We start from the raw sequence: 17,094 nt of genomic DNA, 5'->3' as shown, positions 1-17,094 counted from the left end.
TTACATCAGTCTGTGACCTGCTCTCTGCTTCTCCCACCTGGAAAGTATTTGAGGAGCAGTGGTGCCAGGTGAAAGCCCAGGTCCAGTCCACTCGGTGCTGAGCACCTCCTGAGGGGTGCTTGGGGAGGGGTGTGAGGAACAGCAGGTATGGGTGGACCTGCATGAAGCTGTGAGGAGGACTGTGACCAGCCTGTGGGTCCTTATGGACCCTCCTGGTATCCTGTGGTTGGCAGGTTTAAGACCTGGTCTAGCCTCTGTTCCAAGCCATCTCCCATTGCCACCTTCACTGGGTCTTTTGTCAAGAACCTCCACAATTTTTTTATGTTTCTCTGTTTCTTTTAAATAGCATGCTTTACAATCTGAGGTCACTCCCAATCTGCTTCTCCTTTCCCATTTTTCTAGTGTTTTCTGCCTCTTCCCACTCTGTTCTTTCTCATAACCACCTGGATCTGTTCTCTCAGCTCTTACTTCCTGGGTTCAGTGCCCATCAGAGCACCTCTGCCATATGTACTTTGAAGGACTGGTGGCTGGCCCAGGCCCACCCCATCCCATCTCATCTCATGGCAGCTTCAGAGACAACCAAAGCAGATGAAAATGGCTCAGCAAAACACAAAAAGATTTCATGCCAAAACTTCTCTTGACCTCAAAAAAAACCCATGGGTGCAAAATTAGGCTGTCCAGCTATGGAAAACATGTATGCAGGTACCCGTGCTACTCCTTTACTCTCCTCTGGGTAGATTTCAACAACAGTGCTCAGACCTTGCTTTGTACAAAGACTTCTAAAATTCATATACATATAAAAAAATTGAATAAAATCGAGTGGTGCTTCCACCACTACCCATCCCTTGCCCATCTCCTTTGAGCTGGATGTTGCTTGTCTCTTCTCTTGTCTGCCACCTCTGAAATTACCATTTACTTTTTGCACCCTCTTTCCCTTTCTTGGAATTGCCTTTGCAGAAATGCACACAAACAGCTATTTGGGTCAGCATTTCAATCAGTTTTAAACTGTACATTTCTGTTTCCTGTGTCTGTACTTATTTATTATTATTTGTATTGAATTTTTGCCTGAGTGTGTGCATTGATTCTGATAACTCTGTGAGGTGTTTATCTGTACAAATAGATCAATAGTTTTTGGACTGCACTTTCTGAAGGAATAGACTAAAGAGACTTGCTTCAAACTTGAAAGCTGCTGTACTGAACTTATTAATACAGCAAACTATTACAAATACATGATCCACAAAACTACTTAAATCTCATGCTAAAGGAAGTGGATTTTGTACCTTTTCTTCCTGGTCATTTGTATTTAAGCAGTTGCCAATCTTACACCTCTTTTTCTCACTACAAATACCCTCAGTTCCTCAGGGGAAAGAACACTACTGATGTCACAGTGACATTCTTTCCAGAGTTGGCAGGGTTGGATTAATTGCTGGTCCCAGCAGGCCAGAACATGTGGTTCAACTTAGACTCCTCCAAGGGACTAATCTGAAGGGAGGATCTAATAGCAATCAATCTCCCATCTCACATGAGAAATGTTCCCTTCTCTTAAACTGCAGTAAAACAAACCCAGCTCTAATCTGATCTGAATTAAAACCAGGCACAAACTAAGACTAATTTCTATTTCTAGCCTGTTCAAGTAGAGACCTCTTTGCCCTGTCTTCCTCCAAGCCGATTTTGGGCTAAGTGAAAAAACATAGCTCCACAAAATCTTTGTGTGAAGGCACCAGGAATGCAGCAAGATAATAGTATAGCCAGATAAGGGGGATTAAGATTACTTCTGGGCTTTTTTAAGAAATAAGGGGTGAAAAAGTTAATGGAACACTCAACTGGGAGACATTGCTCAGACCTGTAAAAAGTGATAAACCAAGATAGCTGGGTGCACAGCAGTTGCATTGTATGAAATACCATTGCATGGCCAGACTTTTCCATGTACATTGCAGCTTGCTGAATTCCACATGGATTATAGCATGGAAAGCTGCCCAGGAGGAAAGGACTGGGGGTACTGTTTGACAACTGGCTGAAGATGAGCCAGAGTGTGCCCAGGTGGCCAAGAAGGCCAGTGGCATCCCAGCTTGGATCAGCAATAGTGTGGCTAGCACGACTAGGGAAGGGATTCTTCCCCTGTATTCAGCAGTGGTGAAGCCACACCTCAAATTCTGTGTTTAGTTTTGGGCCCCTCACTTCGTGTGTCCAGAGAAAAGCAACAGAACTGGGGAAGAGTCTGGAGCTCAAGTCTGTTCAGGAGCAGCTGAGGGAACTAAAGGTTGTTTAGCCTGGAGAAAAGGAGGCTGAGGGGTGAAGTTGTTGCTCTCTACAACTACCTGAAAGGAGGTTTTGGCCAGGTGAGGGTTGGTATTCTATCCCAAGTAACAAGCAAGAGGACAAGACGAAATGGCTTCAAGCTGTGCTAGGGGAGGTTTAGAATGGATGTTGGAAAAAAACTCTGCAACAAAAGGGTTTTCAAGCCCTGGAATAGGCTGCCCAGGGAAGTGGTTGAGTCATCATCCTCGGAGAGATTTAAAAGACCATGTAGATCAAGACACATGTAGATGTGTCATGTAGGGACATGGTTTAGTGGTGGACATGGTTTAGTGGTGGACTTGGCAGTGCTGGGTTAATGCTTGGACTTGATGATCTTAAAAGTCTTTTCCAATCTAAATGATTCTATGATTCTATATTGAGAATATGCTTGTATTGTTGTGAAAATTAGATGTTACTTCAATCGCCATGGTGAGTTCGAGTGGAATATTCTGTAGAGACAATAACAGCCACTGATAATCCAAATCCAATGGATGCCTGATCTGGCTTGTGTTGAAGCTGATGAAGTATTTCTATTGTGTTTAATGGACATTGGCCTCAGCCTCAAAAGAGTGCACTTCAGATTGAACTTCTCTGCCTTTGCAGCGATCTTATTAAATTTGCAGAGTTGGTATTAGATTGGCTCAGTGGTATGAGAACATTACTATTCTGTTAAATTACTTTTTCAGTTAATAATATATTCTTTTCTACAAGGGGTTTTCTTTCTTAAGCCCTTTTTCCCTCTTTGCCTTCAGCTGCTTTGGGAATTCATTCTCCCTTTCTGCCTTGAACTACTACATGCTGTTATCTGGCAGGGCTAAACAGCTCTCGTCCACTTCTCATATGAGTGCTCTGCATGCTAAATTGGATTTTTGTTCCTTGGCAGGTTGTCCCATTTTTACTGGTGGAACCAAAGCAAGAAGAGCCTCATGGACTATGAGGAACCCTAAAAACATGTTCTTGACCCCGAGCTCTTCAACGTCAAGGCTCAGCACTAACTTCTGGGGAAGCCTTCTTCATACCTGAGCCTTTTCTGTCCAACATAAAGATACACGTGAGCCCATTCCCAATGAAACAGATCTATGGGATCCAAACTGTATTATATTATTTGTGGTATTTACACCTGTAATATCAGCAGCACGTTAAGGGCTTTGAAGAGATCTTGGAAGACAAAGTCCCTGCCTAAAGAGCTTAATATTCATATTTTATTCAAAATATAAAAATATACATACTCTGAGTCTGTAAGATACCGGATTAAAAAGGCTTTTCTCCTTAAATTAGCTCACAGAAATCTAACCCCCTGAAGGGAGTGAAGGAGGCAGCTGTGGAGGGAAGGGAGCCAGCACCACTGAGTACAAAGCAACTCTCAGCTGCCTCATCCAGAGATGCACTTTCAGCCTCAGCTTGGGGTCCTTACGGACTCTTTTATCCCTGGGAGCCCAGCTGGGATCAGAGAGGGGCAGATCCACTCTGCCCCATCTGTATGTGTTCTTGTGCAGAAGCGAGTCCCAGCACTGCTCCATCTGGGATGGGGGAACCAGGGGCTATGTGATGGCAATGTAGCCTTCAGATCTGCCTGTTCAAATGGCAGCTCTCTGTACTGGAACAAAATCAGACTGCTCTTCCTTTTTGTCAGAAGTCAAGGGTGTTTCTCAGTTCCTCAGTTCTGACTGCTGTGCACAGATCGTGCTATTCCCAATATTTTGACACAATACAATAGTTTGCTATTTCCAGGTGCAACATATCACAGTGCCAGCATTCTATATAAAAATAAAATAAATTACTTAAGAACAAAGGAAACCTATATAATAGCATATGAAGAAATCTTTTGGAAAAGGTTATACTTCTGCATCAGTGAAGTTTAACGTGATGGGATACTTTTGCCATAACAGACAGTAGTGCCAGTGAAATGGAGCAGTGGAGTGCTCAGAAAGGGAACAGTGAATGCAGCTAACACAGTTTTGAGGAGAGAAAGGCAGACCTACCACTACATGTTGACAGTTGAGAAGCAAAATGACAAGCATTCAGAGGCCATAAGTTCCAACCTAGAATTCTCCAGCTGTAGAATTTTAATGTGTTTCCACATGAGTGATATTTAGTTAGATATTGTAAGCACAGTAGTGGAAAATTAGGATTAGCAAATGAGCAAATTAAACTGAAAATTGGGTAAAGAGATTTGAAAGTAAACTTAAGGCCTTCAGTCGTGATGGACTTTGCTCTCCAAGGAATTTTTTTTTTCCCCCCAGTAGCCTGTGAATTCTTATTGGATTTTAAATTCCCACTATAGACATTAGAGATTTTGCAAGGAAATCTGATGGGGTCATAGAATAACCATAAACGAACAACAACGGAAGAGATGTAAATTAAAAGTGATGGAATTTTTACTTAATGTCCTCTCTTTTGTGAAATGCTATTCACAGATTTCTGGAAAAATTTCTGGGATTTGTTCCTGGCCACAACATAGTTACAAAAATACTTAACACAAATATCACCGCCCCAGTCCCAGTTCTTAAGAACTTGTCTGTTACACTGCCAAAATCCACAACTGTCTTTGCAGGGTTAATTATTTCTGAAACCCGAGGGAGACACGAAGGAAATTACACTGACAGACACAGGACATAAATAACTCTGGATATTTGCTGCATGGGGGCGGGAATAACCCAAAGGTGTCAGGCAAAGGAGATGGTCCCTGGTGGACCCCAGGGCACACCAACAAGCACCTGTACTAGAGCACCCCACCAAATGCACCAAGCTAAACCCACCTTTGATCAATGGCACTTGGATTAACACAGGAATTGGGATGCTGTGCAAACCAGTCTCGTCCTGACACCAAAATGAACCAGACAACTCAAATATGCGAACGGAAAAAGCAATAAACATTACTAAAAGAAAACAGTGGGTTGTGCCCCAGTGACTCTCTCAGTATGTTGTTTTTCCCACAAAAATCTGGAAGATCTGACACTTCTTGTATTGGTTCTCAAGGAACATTGCAAGAGTATTAGAGATAGGGGAAGAGAGATGCAGAGCAGTCTGATAACTTACCATGATAGTAGCTGCGAGTCAAAATTACATCCAGGGCTTCCCACTTCAATTTGTGAGGTTTGATGATGCTGATTTTATCAGCAAGGTCATTTTAGCACCCATGCTTAATCCAGAATCTATTCTGATATTTGTTTGGAAGATTTGAGTAATCTCTTTAAGAGAATTAACAAGTGCTGGAGTCCTAAAGAACAATCTTCTCTCAGCCCTGACTGGAGCAGAAGGATTGAGGTCATAGTTAGGCGAAGGTTTTTTTAAGGTAGTATGGAAACAAATAGAGTTATCTTTAGAGTGAGTAGTCACATTATAGAGTATGGAGGCACAAAGCTTGCAAACGAGTTTAGGTTGGTTTTGGGTTCAGTTTTCTGGCCATCCTGGACACAACCCATGACCTGCTACATGATGCAGGTATTAATAATGTGATACGCAGAGGGGCTTGCTGTGGCAGGTTTCCCCTCTGAGCCACATACAACTGCAATCAGTGGCCAAACAACACATGAATGCTTTGCTGCCTTTTTCCAAAGTCACCATATGCTGCCTGTTGACTCTTCACAGCCCTGGAGCTCTGTGTTGGGATGTAAGGTCTAGCTAAGGGAGTGGATTGGAAAATTCACTGAAACAAAGTCACTGATGCTCAAATGCCAAGCTGTTAAATCTTCAGTAAGTCACGATTCAGAAATCAACCATCTTTTTTTATAAATAATTAGTAATCACTGGATGTTAAGTCAAATGTTCACTTGAGCTCTTGGGTTAAGTTTTGGAAGGGACTTTGAGGAACTGACTTTGAATCTTCACACTCAAAGCTATTCTATTCTAGTTGTTGCATGGGTCTAAAATAAACCATTTCCACATCTGAGACTATAGGGCTGACAACACATCAGATTAGTCCTTCTCTTGCAGATAGGTCAAAGAAAATAATGAAAATCCCATAAAAGCAGCGTTCCCACAAGCATTGTGACACTCTTTTACTATTTACCCTTACACCCTTTTCCTTCCCAAAAGGCTGATGAATTTTTATCTAGATCCAGAAACAAAGAACAACATCCTGGCCTGCTAGGGTGAATACCCATCTCAAGCATCCTGCTGTTTCACAGCTGGCAGCAACAGATAAATTTATTAGTTGTCTGAGCTAAGGTTCACCAGATGGAATCACATCCCGCTTAGAGGTAACGCTGGGTTGTCGCAGCCTCAGGAGTAGAGGTACCTTTGGATATTAACTGATCTCACCTCCCAGGCTTTGGACTACCAGAAAATTTGGAACATAATTTGGAATCTTGAGGCCAAATACCCCAAACTTAAGAGGGGGTACTACAACTCACTTCTCAAAGGTTTATAGTGAAGTTTGCTATCCAAGCCATAGGAAGGTTGTTGTCTTTGTGTGGTTGACAAATTGTAACAGCAATGATTTTAGTGTAAAAACAAGCAAACCTCCCATTAAACTAGTAAGAAGCAGTATTAAGACTCATTCTCCTACTTTTGAGAGACTTTTCAATAGAGGTCTAGTAATGTTTTGACATTCAGGGAAATGGCAGCTTATATGAGCAAAGGGAAGCACCTAACATAGCATATGGGCAAAACCCTTGGCAAGGACTATAAAATCAAAGGTAAATGAGGTACGGTGTTTGTCAAAGCACATTTTCAAAAAAAGACAGTAGGGAACATGGTAAATATTTTAGGGAGATTAAGTGGTGGACTTGGTAATGCTGGATTAATGGTTGGACTCAATCTTAGAGGTCTTTTTCAACTGAAATGACCCTATGAAATCTCCAAAATATTAAAAATTTTTGTTAATAAATTCACCACATCCTTGGCGGAGCCTCTGTAGGGGTGTGGAGGACCTTTGATCTTAAGACACCCACTGCATTTGTTGAGATCCCCAGTTAAATAACATCCCAGCATCCTCCCTGTCTGGTGGCTGCTGCAGAGCAGGGTGGTGAGCAGAGGTGGGAAGAAGATACTGCAAGATTGGCCAGCCTGGGGGCTCAGAGGGTGCTAAAAGCTGAACTCTAATGCAGGTCCTGACATGTCTCCTTTAAAATGAATGATGAGGACTTGCTGCAAGGCAGCCTACCTGGAGGAGACAGACACACATCAAAGGGCCCAGGCAAGTGTGGTCCCCAAAACCACTGTTTAAAGTCACTCAAAGTGAGCTGTGTGAGCTGTCTGAGCTGCCCTGCTGGGCTGGGTGCTCTGGCATGAGCAGTGATGCTCCTGCAGATGGTCTGACTGTGCTGAACATGAGCCCTCAAGGATTAAATGCTTATCTTGGCACTTGCAAAATTCCGTAATAGGAAGGGTTTACAAGAAAGCAGCCATATGCTTCAGGAAAGGCATCATGCAGCGATCAGCCTACATTGCTTACCACAGTAGAGAGATGAGGAATCAAACAAAACAGGACCAGGCAGCCTAAAACCCTAAAAACCCTGACTGCTTTCAGGCTCCACAGCAGGAACTCAGCCCTCACCATGTCTTCATGGTGTTCTGCATTCACAAAATAAAACCTGCCTGGCTTTCTCATGAAGGTTGTCAAAATGTCCCAACAGGAGGCTGAAGCCAGAGGTCCTAGCACTGAAAATGCTCATGTTCCAGGTCCCTTGCTGGGGGCTACAGCAGGTGCCAACCAGCAGCTACCTCTCTTTGGGTGACTGCCAGAGGTACCTTGGATTTTCTTTGTCTGACACTTACAAAACTGTCTGACAGCAAAATAGAGAAATAGGCAGTCGAGCTCCTACAGCCTGTGAAAAGGAAATAAGCCCCTGGCCAAGGGAACAGGAGAGGAAAGAGGCATGTGGCATGTCCAGCTTTCCTAGTGCTGTGTGATAGCAGGCATGAGGAATGACCCCCATTGCTTAAGCCTTAACACTTAGATAGTTTCTTCTCGTAGTGTCAGATGGAAAATTTAAAAGTCTGGAAGTGTGGATGAAATCTACGTTACAGGAAGGCACACAGTCACTAAATTCTCACGAGTCACTGAATTCTAATTTCTGCAGTTCAGTACAGCTTGATGTACAATTTGTTTCATCAGAAATGCTACCTTGCTCCCTGTGATTCATTCAAAATCTATTCCAGGGGAACACTAAACAGGTATTGCCCAAACTAAGGGTTAAACCCATGACGCTGCAGAAGAAAAACACTTAGATAAGAAATACCAGCTGCCACTGTCTGGCTCATAGGTTTAACCAGAACTTCAAGAAGGAGCAGAATCAGTCCCAGTTCAGACTCCTGGTCCCCATATCATCCCACGATCTCTTATAACAGCTTCAGGCCATGCTGAAGACCTATGAGGCTCTGAAAGCTCAGCTAAACATTTGGATGATTATCCAGATGGAGCCTTAAGTGCAAATGTACAGTATCTGTTAGCATTAACTAATGCCTTGTAATGGGCGTCTGTAATATCCAGACTTCATTATAGCCTAAAACCACCTGGCCCTATGTCAAACTCATCACTATTTGCAGAAACAAAATCAAGATGTGAAAAACCTGAAACAAACATAAAGGAAGAGGAGGTATTTCTTTGGTGGCTTCTCAGAGACCAGGTTCACAAGGGTGTAGAGGGACCACATGATTTACAAGTGGTGAGCGTATGTAACTCTTATATGGGTATCACATTCATGTACCAACACCTTCCTGTATGTCAGCACACCTAACTGGTTTGGTAAAGGTTAAAAACCACCCTTTCTTCTTTTTCAATCACTGTGACAGCAAATTGAAACCTACTGTTGCCACTAGTGTGTCACACACAAAAAATCTGCTTCTGGTAAAAGTTTCAGAAACATCTCAATGTTGAGTAACTCAGGTTTTGGTTTTGGTTGTATCTTGTGAGGGGAATTAGAAAGCAGCGTTATTCAAAGTTTTGTGTCACCAAGACATTTTTGGCATGATGTATCCTGACACCATATCCTAACAATTGCCAGGACTTGTAAAAGTGTGTGGAAAAAACCCAGTGGTTTTATTTTTCTTGTGTCTATTTGAAGGGTTAGATATAATTGGTAATATAGAGCCTGCTACTACTAGTGAAAGCATTAAATAGATTTGCTGGTGCTTTTTATTATTAACTACAACTAATAATCTATCTTTTCACATGTGAGTGGAAGTATGTGATAAAGGCATTCCTTAGCAAGTCTGTGCAATTTACTCTCCAGCCATGACTCACCCCTTACCCTGAGAAGCAAAGCCTAGCTGACCCAGCTGTGGTGAACACAGAGCCATCACTGAGGCAGTTTCCTTAGCAACATGAGCCACACGAAAAAACATCCAAAACATCTTCTACCTCCTGCTTGCTGTTCCTTGAAGTTGTTCTAAGTAAGCCGATGCTAAATCTCGTACCTGAATTTCAAAGGTAGAATCAATGTATCACAAAGCAAATCCTTTCACTTGTAAGCAAGTTAACTTTTAGCTACTGCCCCGACTTCAGGCTTAATAAGGAAAAATAACGTTAATTTTTTAAATCTATTATCTCCAAACACCGCCTGGGCTCATAAACAAATAACAGAAGCAGCTTCTGGATCCTCAGCTGATACTGATTGTCATTAGGGATTTGCTGAATTTAAAGAAACCATGGCAATTCAGAGCAATCATCCCAGGATGAGCTGGGTGTTTATGGGTTCCAGCTGCTCATGATCAAGGCTAGATTAAGAGCAGATAAATAGTTCACCCAGGAGGGGGGAAGGGTTTCTTGAGGATTGTTCTGTGTTGCTTCTTGCTGAGATAGTTTGAAGAAAAGTATCTCAGGGGTCTTTTTTTAGAGGTGTTGGACCAAAGAACTGTGAGCTGTTTGAAGTTAAGAAGGATGCTTATAAGCAAGTGGAAAAGTGCCTTTTGTGCATTCAAGGTATTGTGTCCAGTAGTCCTAAGTATTTCCTATTTGTGTGTGCATTGTTTCTTAAAGTATCTCTGCTCCTTGTATTGCAGGCTTTTGGGGTAAAGTGTGTATGTTGTACTGCATCAAGATGCCACTTTTTGTGTTCACTGTAATCTATGTCAAAGTTCAGAAAGCCTGAATGTATTACTTTCCTACCTGCTTGTAGGCATGTGGTCATGGAAGAAGTGTGAGGAAAGTAGTGTATTGATTTATGCCTATCATTGTCTGACAGGAGCAGATGTGGGTCTTGGAGTTTTAGTTTAGCTGATGGACTGTACTAAATCTGACCTGGTTCTGCTGCTATTACATGTGAGTTATCTTTGATGCAGCTAAATCACTTTTGAAGTATTGTAGAAGGTGAAGTGGAGCCAGCTTTGTAGGCAATAATAACAGAATGAGATTATTTAGGCTAAAATGAGTCAATATTTGGAAAATTCCACTGTTGGTAATAAAATCTTGCCTGAGGGATGCTGATTGATGCTGCCTGTACCAGATGGGAGAGTGGGTTTGTAGCATGAGACTGAGCCTGAGTGCTCCTGTGCACACCCCTAATGGGGATGCAGCTTGGGGGGGAAAACATGAGGGTGCAGCCAAGAGAAGACGTGTGGGCACCAAGTTATCTCCTTGGGAAAAGAGTAGTCGTGTGTTTCAGCTAAAGGAAGAAAAGGTAATTTTGGAGAAGATGTAAAATGACAGATTTGAGCTCTGGCAGGGGGCTTTTCTGTGGTGGCCCTGTCCCCACCCGGCACCCAGCATGAGGGTGCCTGGCCTGCTATTCCAGGGCTGTGAGCTCCTGCTGCCATCAGAAGCATGAGGCCTTGGCTGTGTTATGCTGACACTTGTTCTATAAAATTGACAGCAATAGTGAATGATAGCCCATATTTCTGCAATATCTTCTTCCTTGTGACACCTACCAACATACTATTGACAATGCTTTTGAAGGCTGGATTTTGGCCAGGTTCTTGGAGAAGCAGTATTTTGGCCTTGGTCCCAAAACAGGGAGCTCCAGTTCATAATGCTTATGATCAGGGATGAGGGACTTGCTTTCTCTTTTCTGTATGAACTACCTCTCCTAAATAAACAACCCTTCTTCACAGCATATGCAGGACTGTCTAGAGGGTCTTTAAGGGTGCTAACTGCCCAGCCTGAGTACCTCACCGGTCTTGGCTTGATGCTTCAACTCTGAAGCCACTGCCTTCAGTTGAACAAGTGTTTGAGCTCAAATGGGTGTTTTTGGGTGGGAGCAGCTGTCTGTAGAGCCAGACAGCAGATCTAATGACATATCACTAGAGCTGTTCTGGGCTAGACTATAGCAATAACTTATTAAATATAACTCTGAGGGAGCCAATTTTGGTGGTGTTGGAGTGATCACAAACATTTGAGGAAAAAAATGAGTCTTCTTTCCATCCTTGGTCCATTGCACAGCTCAGGACTTTTCTGCTTATTTGTGGTCGGAATTTATTGCTGATTATTGTATTCCTTGGCATGAACTGAAATTTCAGCCTCCAGGTTCATGGCCATTAACCATGGTGGAAAAAAGTGACCCATTTGTCTCACATAATGAGTTTGCCTGTGGAAGCTGTAGCCGCTTTGACTGACTTATGACCGTGGCTGGGTACTTGCATCAGGTGCAAACAAAAGAGCCAGTCTGGACTGGGTGCCTGTGTGTGTGACATGATGGTCCCTCCTACAGATACCGAGCTGGGAGCAATGCTCCACACCAGCTGTGGCTTACTGGTGCCCTTAGGAAATTTGCTGCTTCTGTGTTGAGTGTGGTTGTAAAGGTACAAAGGAGAAGAATTCAACACACCTGATCCTTTACAGTGAGTTCTGGGCAAGTCTTTCAGCTCAAACTTTTTGTCTTGCTTTCTCTGACCACTCCGACATTAGTAATTTGCTGGTCTTTTTGATTCACCAGCATAAAATGAAGCAGTCATGATTTGTACTGCGGGAGCTGAAGCTTTCAAGCACCTTATGTGTATGCAAAGGAGACTAATGGATCTGAGGCTGTGAATGCTCTAAAGACTACTTTAAATCCTGGAGTGTGGGCCTGAGTGGAGTTTGAACAAGCTGTGTGCTTATGCAATTAAGGCAAAGCTGTGCTGCTTCTTGAGCACTTACAGCACTTGATAGGGATTCAGACAGGTCAGACAACTGCTATGTGGTCATCTCTTTAATCCCCAAATAGAGGGAAATTGGCCTCTGTGGTGCATGGAGGAGCAGTGGGTTTCTGTCTCAGGCTGTGTAAGAGCCAGCTCAGATTCTGAGCAGTGACTACCATTTCAGCAGCACCTGTGCTCTTGTTTTGCTGGTGGTGGTGCTTGTTTTTGTGGATCAGGAGTCTGCAATCAATTCCAAAAATATCAACAGTACAGTTTGAACCCATGAGATCAGGAATGGATGTGCACTTTGAAGAAAGCACTGAAGAAAAAAAATCAACCACTTGAGAAGCAGCATGAATTTTATAATCATGGTTAAGGACTGATAGACCAAGGCACTGTTTTTTCACTGAGTGAAACAGAAAATAAGGAATCAAAATTTCCCTGTTCTGTTTCAGGTTTTCCATTAACTTCTATTTGGAGGCAAAGAAGTGCCATCCTTTCCTGCTTCTGCCTCCTACAGGCAAGGCAGAGCTGTAATTTGGAACAGGGCTGTCCTATGACTTTAAGACTGTACAATGATGGAAAGCCTTGGTGAACGATCCTATGGAGATATAAAATGATTAATCTACAGGCATCTGAGAACACTTACGACTTAGCTTTTGGTTTGGTATCTGTTATTGCACTTATGGGGCTGTTAATAATCTCGTAATGCACATCAGGCCTTATCTTAATGATTAAAAAATGATTAAAAAAGGTCTGTTTTGTCTCTAACTAGCAAGAAATGCAATTATTTTAAGTAGTGCAAGGTCTCTACCACTCAGAAGTGATATTAAATGATTTTAATAATTTGGCTGGAGGGTTCTTTCAAGGTGCTAGAAGCACACCATCCCTCAGATGAGCATATTGTGACAGCCCTGGAGCTGGTGTGGGGGCAATGCAGAGGGGCAGGGGGGCCATGAGATCAGGGTAGGGGGATGTGAAGAAATGGTAGGAACAAGGCAATTTGCAGTCAGGTGTAGTACTTTAGCTTGAGGACAGCCGGGGAGGTAGCTGGGAAAGGCCTGGGTGGGAAATCTAACGAGGATGACAGAGCTGGGGGACAGGGAAGGAGGAACATGCGCTTAGTGGAAAGTGAGAGGGCTGGAGATGGGCTGAGGGGGAAAATCTCTTTTCCTTCCACACCGTGACCTTATGCTGACAGAAAATCCCAGAAGCAACCTTTGCTTCCTAATGCTGACCTGCTAGTCCCTGTGAGGCAGGGACAGTGCTGAGACCTGCCGGGTCTGCTGGCAGTGCTGGGGTGCTTCCCATTGGGATCCCCCACCTCTGAAACTTCCAGTGCTTCTCAAAACCACACAGCTTCACGCAGAGATAATTAACTGCGTTATTAGCAGGGATCAGACTTCTGTTTTAAGTGGAATAAATCCAACCGTAAGCATGTGGGTGTTACGTAGATGGGCTTAAGCCGTTTTTCACTTGTTCTTCCCTCACAGGAGACATGTTTCATCTCCCCAACAGCCTTTACACATCAACAATAGAGTTAAGAATTAAAGCAGAATAAAAAATGGACAATTTTTCAACCTTGTCACATCTCTAGGATGGTGTTCTGTTGCTCAATTCAGATAAACCCAGTAGAGAAGCTAATTGCTGATAAACTAAGATCTTTCAAAACTCCAATTAAAGGCAATTTTATATCTCCACTGATATTAGGAAGAATACAACTACTGCTGGACACATAGCAACTAGCAAGACCAGCTTACCAACTGAGGGGTGCAACTTGACCTGCTTTAGAAATGGGCAAGGCTCTGCTGAGCAAATTGGAATTAAACTGATTGACACTACAGAAATTTGGCCTGTTATTCCTCCCGCACACCCCAACAATGCAGCTTTGAAGTGATGTTTGAGCAGTAAGTGGCAAGTATGTGCCTGCGCTGTGCTAAGTAAAACCAACTTCATCTGAACCCAGCCCAGCAAAGATTATCAATGTGTGTCTGAAGCACAAGGGTTACCAGAATCTGTGGGGTTGCATCAGAAGTGCAGATTTTCAGTTCTGTACTGGAGAAGTTTTACATAAGTGACACCTAAATAATTTTCTGTCCAACTCCCTACTTTCCACCTTGTTTCATTTCTGGTGAAACACCTGTTGAAATTGCACTGCCTCATACCTTTGTTAACAACCAAATATTCCACCCAACAGTGTCTTCCTGAGCACACAGAAGTGAGTCCCTGGCCACATGGGAGGCAGAGGGACTTTGCCATTCAGTTCAACTAGCACTAAAACTATTCCTGTAAAAGTGCACTTTTGCAGTTGCACTGCAATCTCTCTGCTCCAGACCTTCAGTTAAATGCATGTTAAAGTCTAAGATCAATCTGCCTGGCAGTAAATTAATGGCCCATAGTGTAGCTACTGCTGTGATGCCTCTTCCATTAAGAGTAGCAGTGTTGCCTTAAGTGGCTTGTATGTCCAGAATAATGGTGCTTGTGACTTGCACCTGCATAGGGGATGATGCTTGTTGCATTTAAACTAGATTATATGGCCCAAGAGGCATTGCTCAGCCCAAGAGGCACCGCAGAGCTGCAGTGTTCCAAAGGGAGACTTGTGGAACTGGGGACTTCTGGCATGTCCCTCCATGCATCATTTCAGGAAGTTTGTGCAGACCCCTTTGCTGGTTGGTTTTTGCTGCCTCTGCCTGCCCTTCACCTACAGGGATGTAGCAAGCGTCAGTGCTGCTGTGTTTGCAGCCTTGAACAAGCATGCAAAAGCCAGGAGACTCCTTTGCTACCTCTGCCCCTCTGCTGGCACAACATCCAGCATCTGGCGTGGGTCTGCTGATCTAGAAAATGATCCTTAAATATTAAGGGCAGAGATGCTGGGCCATTCTGGATGCATGCAAGGTTCCAGTGCACTGGGCTGCCGCTGGTATTTTGGATAGTAGCCTAGAAGGCACTGGACCTGGAAAGTTCAGTGCTTGGTGTTGGGATCTCCCAGCAGCCTGCCACTTGGCATGCAAAGCAGCACAGAGAAGGGGTGACTTCTTCAGTTTCTTTAAAAGAAAAAGTAGAAAGGGGAATAAGAAACATTTACCAGCTTTGAAGGTGGGAAGGGTGCTGAGGCTTTCTGCTTTCCTTTCCCACTGTTGTGCTCCTTGTCTCTCTTGGGCCCCATGTTGTAAATCCTGCGCTCCCATTGGAAGAGTGTTGGCTGTAGGCTCCCTCCAGAGCCCGTTGACGCAATCTGGATCATCCAGAGAAGGTTGTCAGGAATGATCCTACACCTCCCTGCTGTGCTGGCACTGAGCTTTGCCTTACAGGGCATGAGAGGTGCTGGGTTGATCCTGAGTCCTGTTCCTAAACCTGTCTGACCCAACACACTGCAGCCCTGGGGCTCCTGGGGGATGTCCCCCAGGGTCCTAACTGAGGTTAGGCAATGTTGGGACACCATGTTGGGGACACAGGGGAAATACCCTGTGGCATCTAGCCACTCATTTTTTTTGGGTGGCGAGAAGTCAGTGATGGAGGCTAGGACCAGGTATCCCTGTGAGGCAAAACCCACCTGCCAAGGGGCTTCCAGAAAATAAGGGGATTTCTAGCAGGACAATGAAGCCCTCCTGGGGAAAGGCAAGAGTAGATTATGACAGAGAGCTAATCTGTATGGCTGTTTCATAAGTTTCCCCAGTGCCTGGACTCTGTGCTCAGCAACAGACATTATATGTGCTGAGAATAACTGATTTCTCAGAAGCACCATATAAAAATATGTGGAAGTATGGAGAAAACTATGGCAGTTTCTTTGTATTTTAGCGTTATCTAACAAAATCTCCCCCCATTCCCACACCAGGTTAATATGAGGGGCCAGATGAGCTGTCAAGCACCACAGTTTGGTGGAGGTCACCCTTCACCTGCCAGCTCACATTTCTCATGAATCCTCACCTCTTTCCTTGACCCTATTTTAGGTGTTTACACATGTGTAAACCTAACATGACAAACCTAACTCCAAAGCTGCTGTTTAGACCATTGTCAATCTTCTACTCATTTACAGCAGCCAAAATTCACAAGCAAAGGCAGAATGCAGGTGTTCCTCCAGCCCAGGGACCACACCACAAGGAGTTTTGCTACTGCTGGTCCCTGTGCTCAGATCAACTGTGCTGCACAGCAATAATCATGAGTAACTAATTTTCAAGACTTTCCAGATTGCTATTATGTGGAAATGAAGACTTAAGTTCCCAACTGGACACTTGTCCTATTCAGCTGCAAGTTTTTATCCAAATTATTTAAATGCTTGCTGCCTCAGTTTTTGTTTGTCTCTGACCTGCCTGTTTGCTATTCTTGGATTAAAATCACTGTGTAGGATACAGTTCCTCTTCTAGCAGCTGCTGCTTCTTGTACATGTTCGGAAAAACAGTCTCTGAATGTATTTTGGGGAATATGGATATTCCAAATCAGCTCAGGGCTGGAGTAATGGCACTGCTGTGGTACAGCATGATGTCTGTAAGCTCAGTAGTGTGGAAGTTTGTGCTCTGCCTATGGGAAGTTTGTGTGCAAGTCCTCAGTCCTTCTCTGTTTTAAATGCAAACATAAATGACTCCAATTCCCCCTAAAGTCAATAAAGATTATAAATATGAAGTCAAATAAGACCCAAAAGCCCAATAAGTGCATTAAAGCTGGCAGCATGTTTTAATTTACTACTCCTACACCTTCGATTTGCCTGACACAGCTGGGAAGTGCTGCCAGTGAATGCTGCATGAGCTCCTGTGTGTGAAGTTGGAGGGGAATGGACAGAGAGTTACCCGCTGGCTGTGA

General features: G+C 43.6%; 1 protein-coding gene across 6 annotated transcripts in view; it reads right to left on the bottom strand.

The window, feature by feature from the left end:
* The window catches only part of LOC116791829 (calcium-activated potassium channel subunit beta-2), a 146,034-nt gene that overhangs the window by 33,292 nt on the left and 95,648 nt on the right, over positions 1-17,094 (bottom strand). Inside the window, exon 1 of one of the 6 annotated variants that reach the window (XM_032698211.1) lies at positions 5,338-5,517. The exons of the other annotated variants lie outside the window; for them this stretch is intronic. The gene's annotated coding sequence lies outside the window, so the exon portion shown is untranslated. Of the gene's footprint in view, positions 1-5,337; positions 5,518-17,094 lie in introns of those variants that run through there. 6 annotated transcript variants of the gene reach the window in all.

The sequence above is a fragment of the Chiroxiphia lanceolata genome, chromosome 10 (assembly GCF_009829145.1).
Source record: "Chiroxiphia lanceolata isolate bChiLan1 chromosome 10, bChiLan1.pri, whole genome shotgun sequence".
Taxonomy (NCBI): domain Eukaryota; kingdom Metazoa; phylum Chordata; class Aves; order Passeriformes; family Pipridae; genus Chiroxiphia; species Chiroxiphia lanceolata.
Note: the sequence above shows the minus strand (reverse complement) of the source record. Positions and strands in the feature narration are given on the sequence as shown.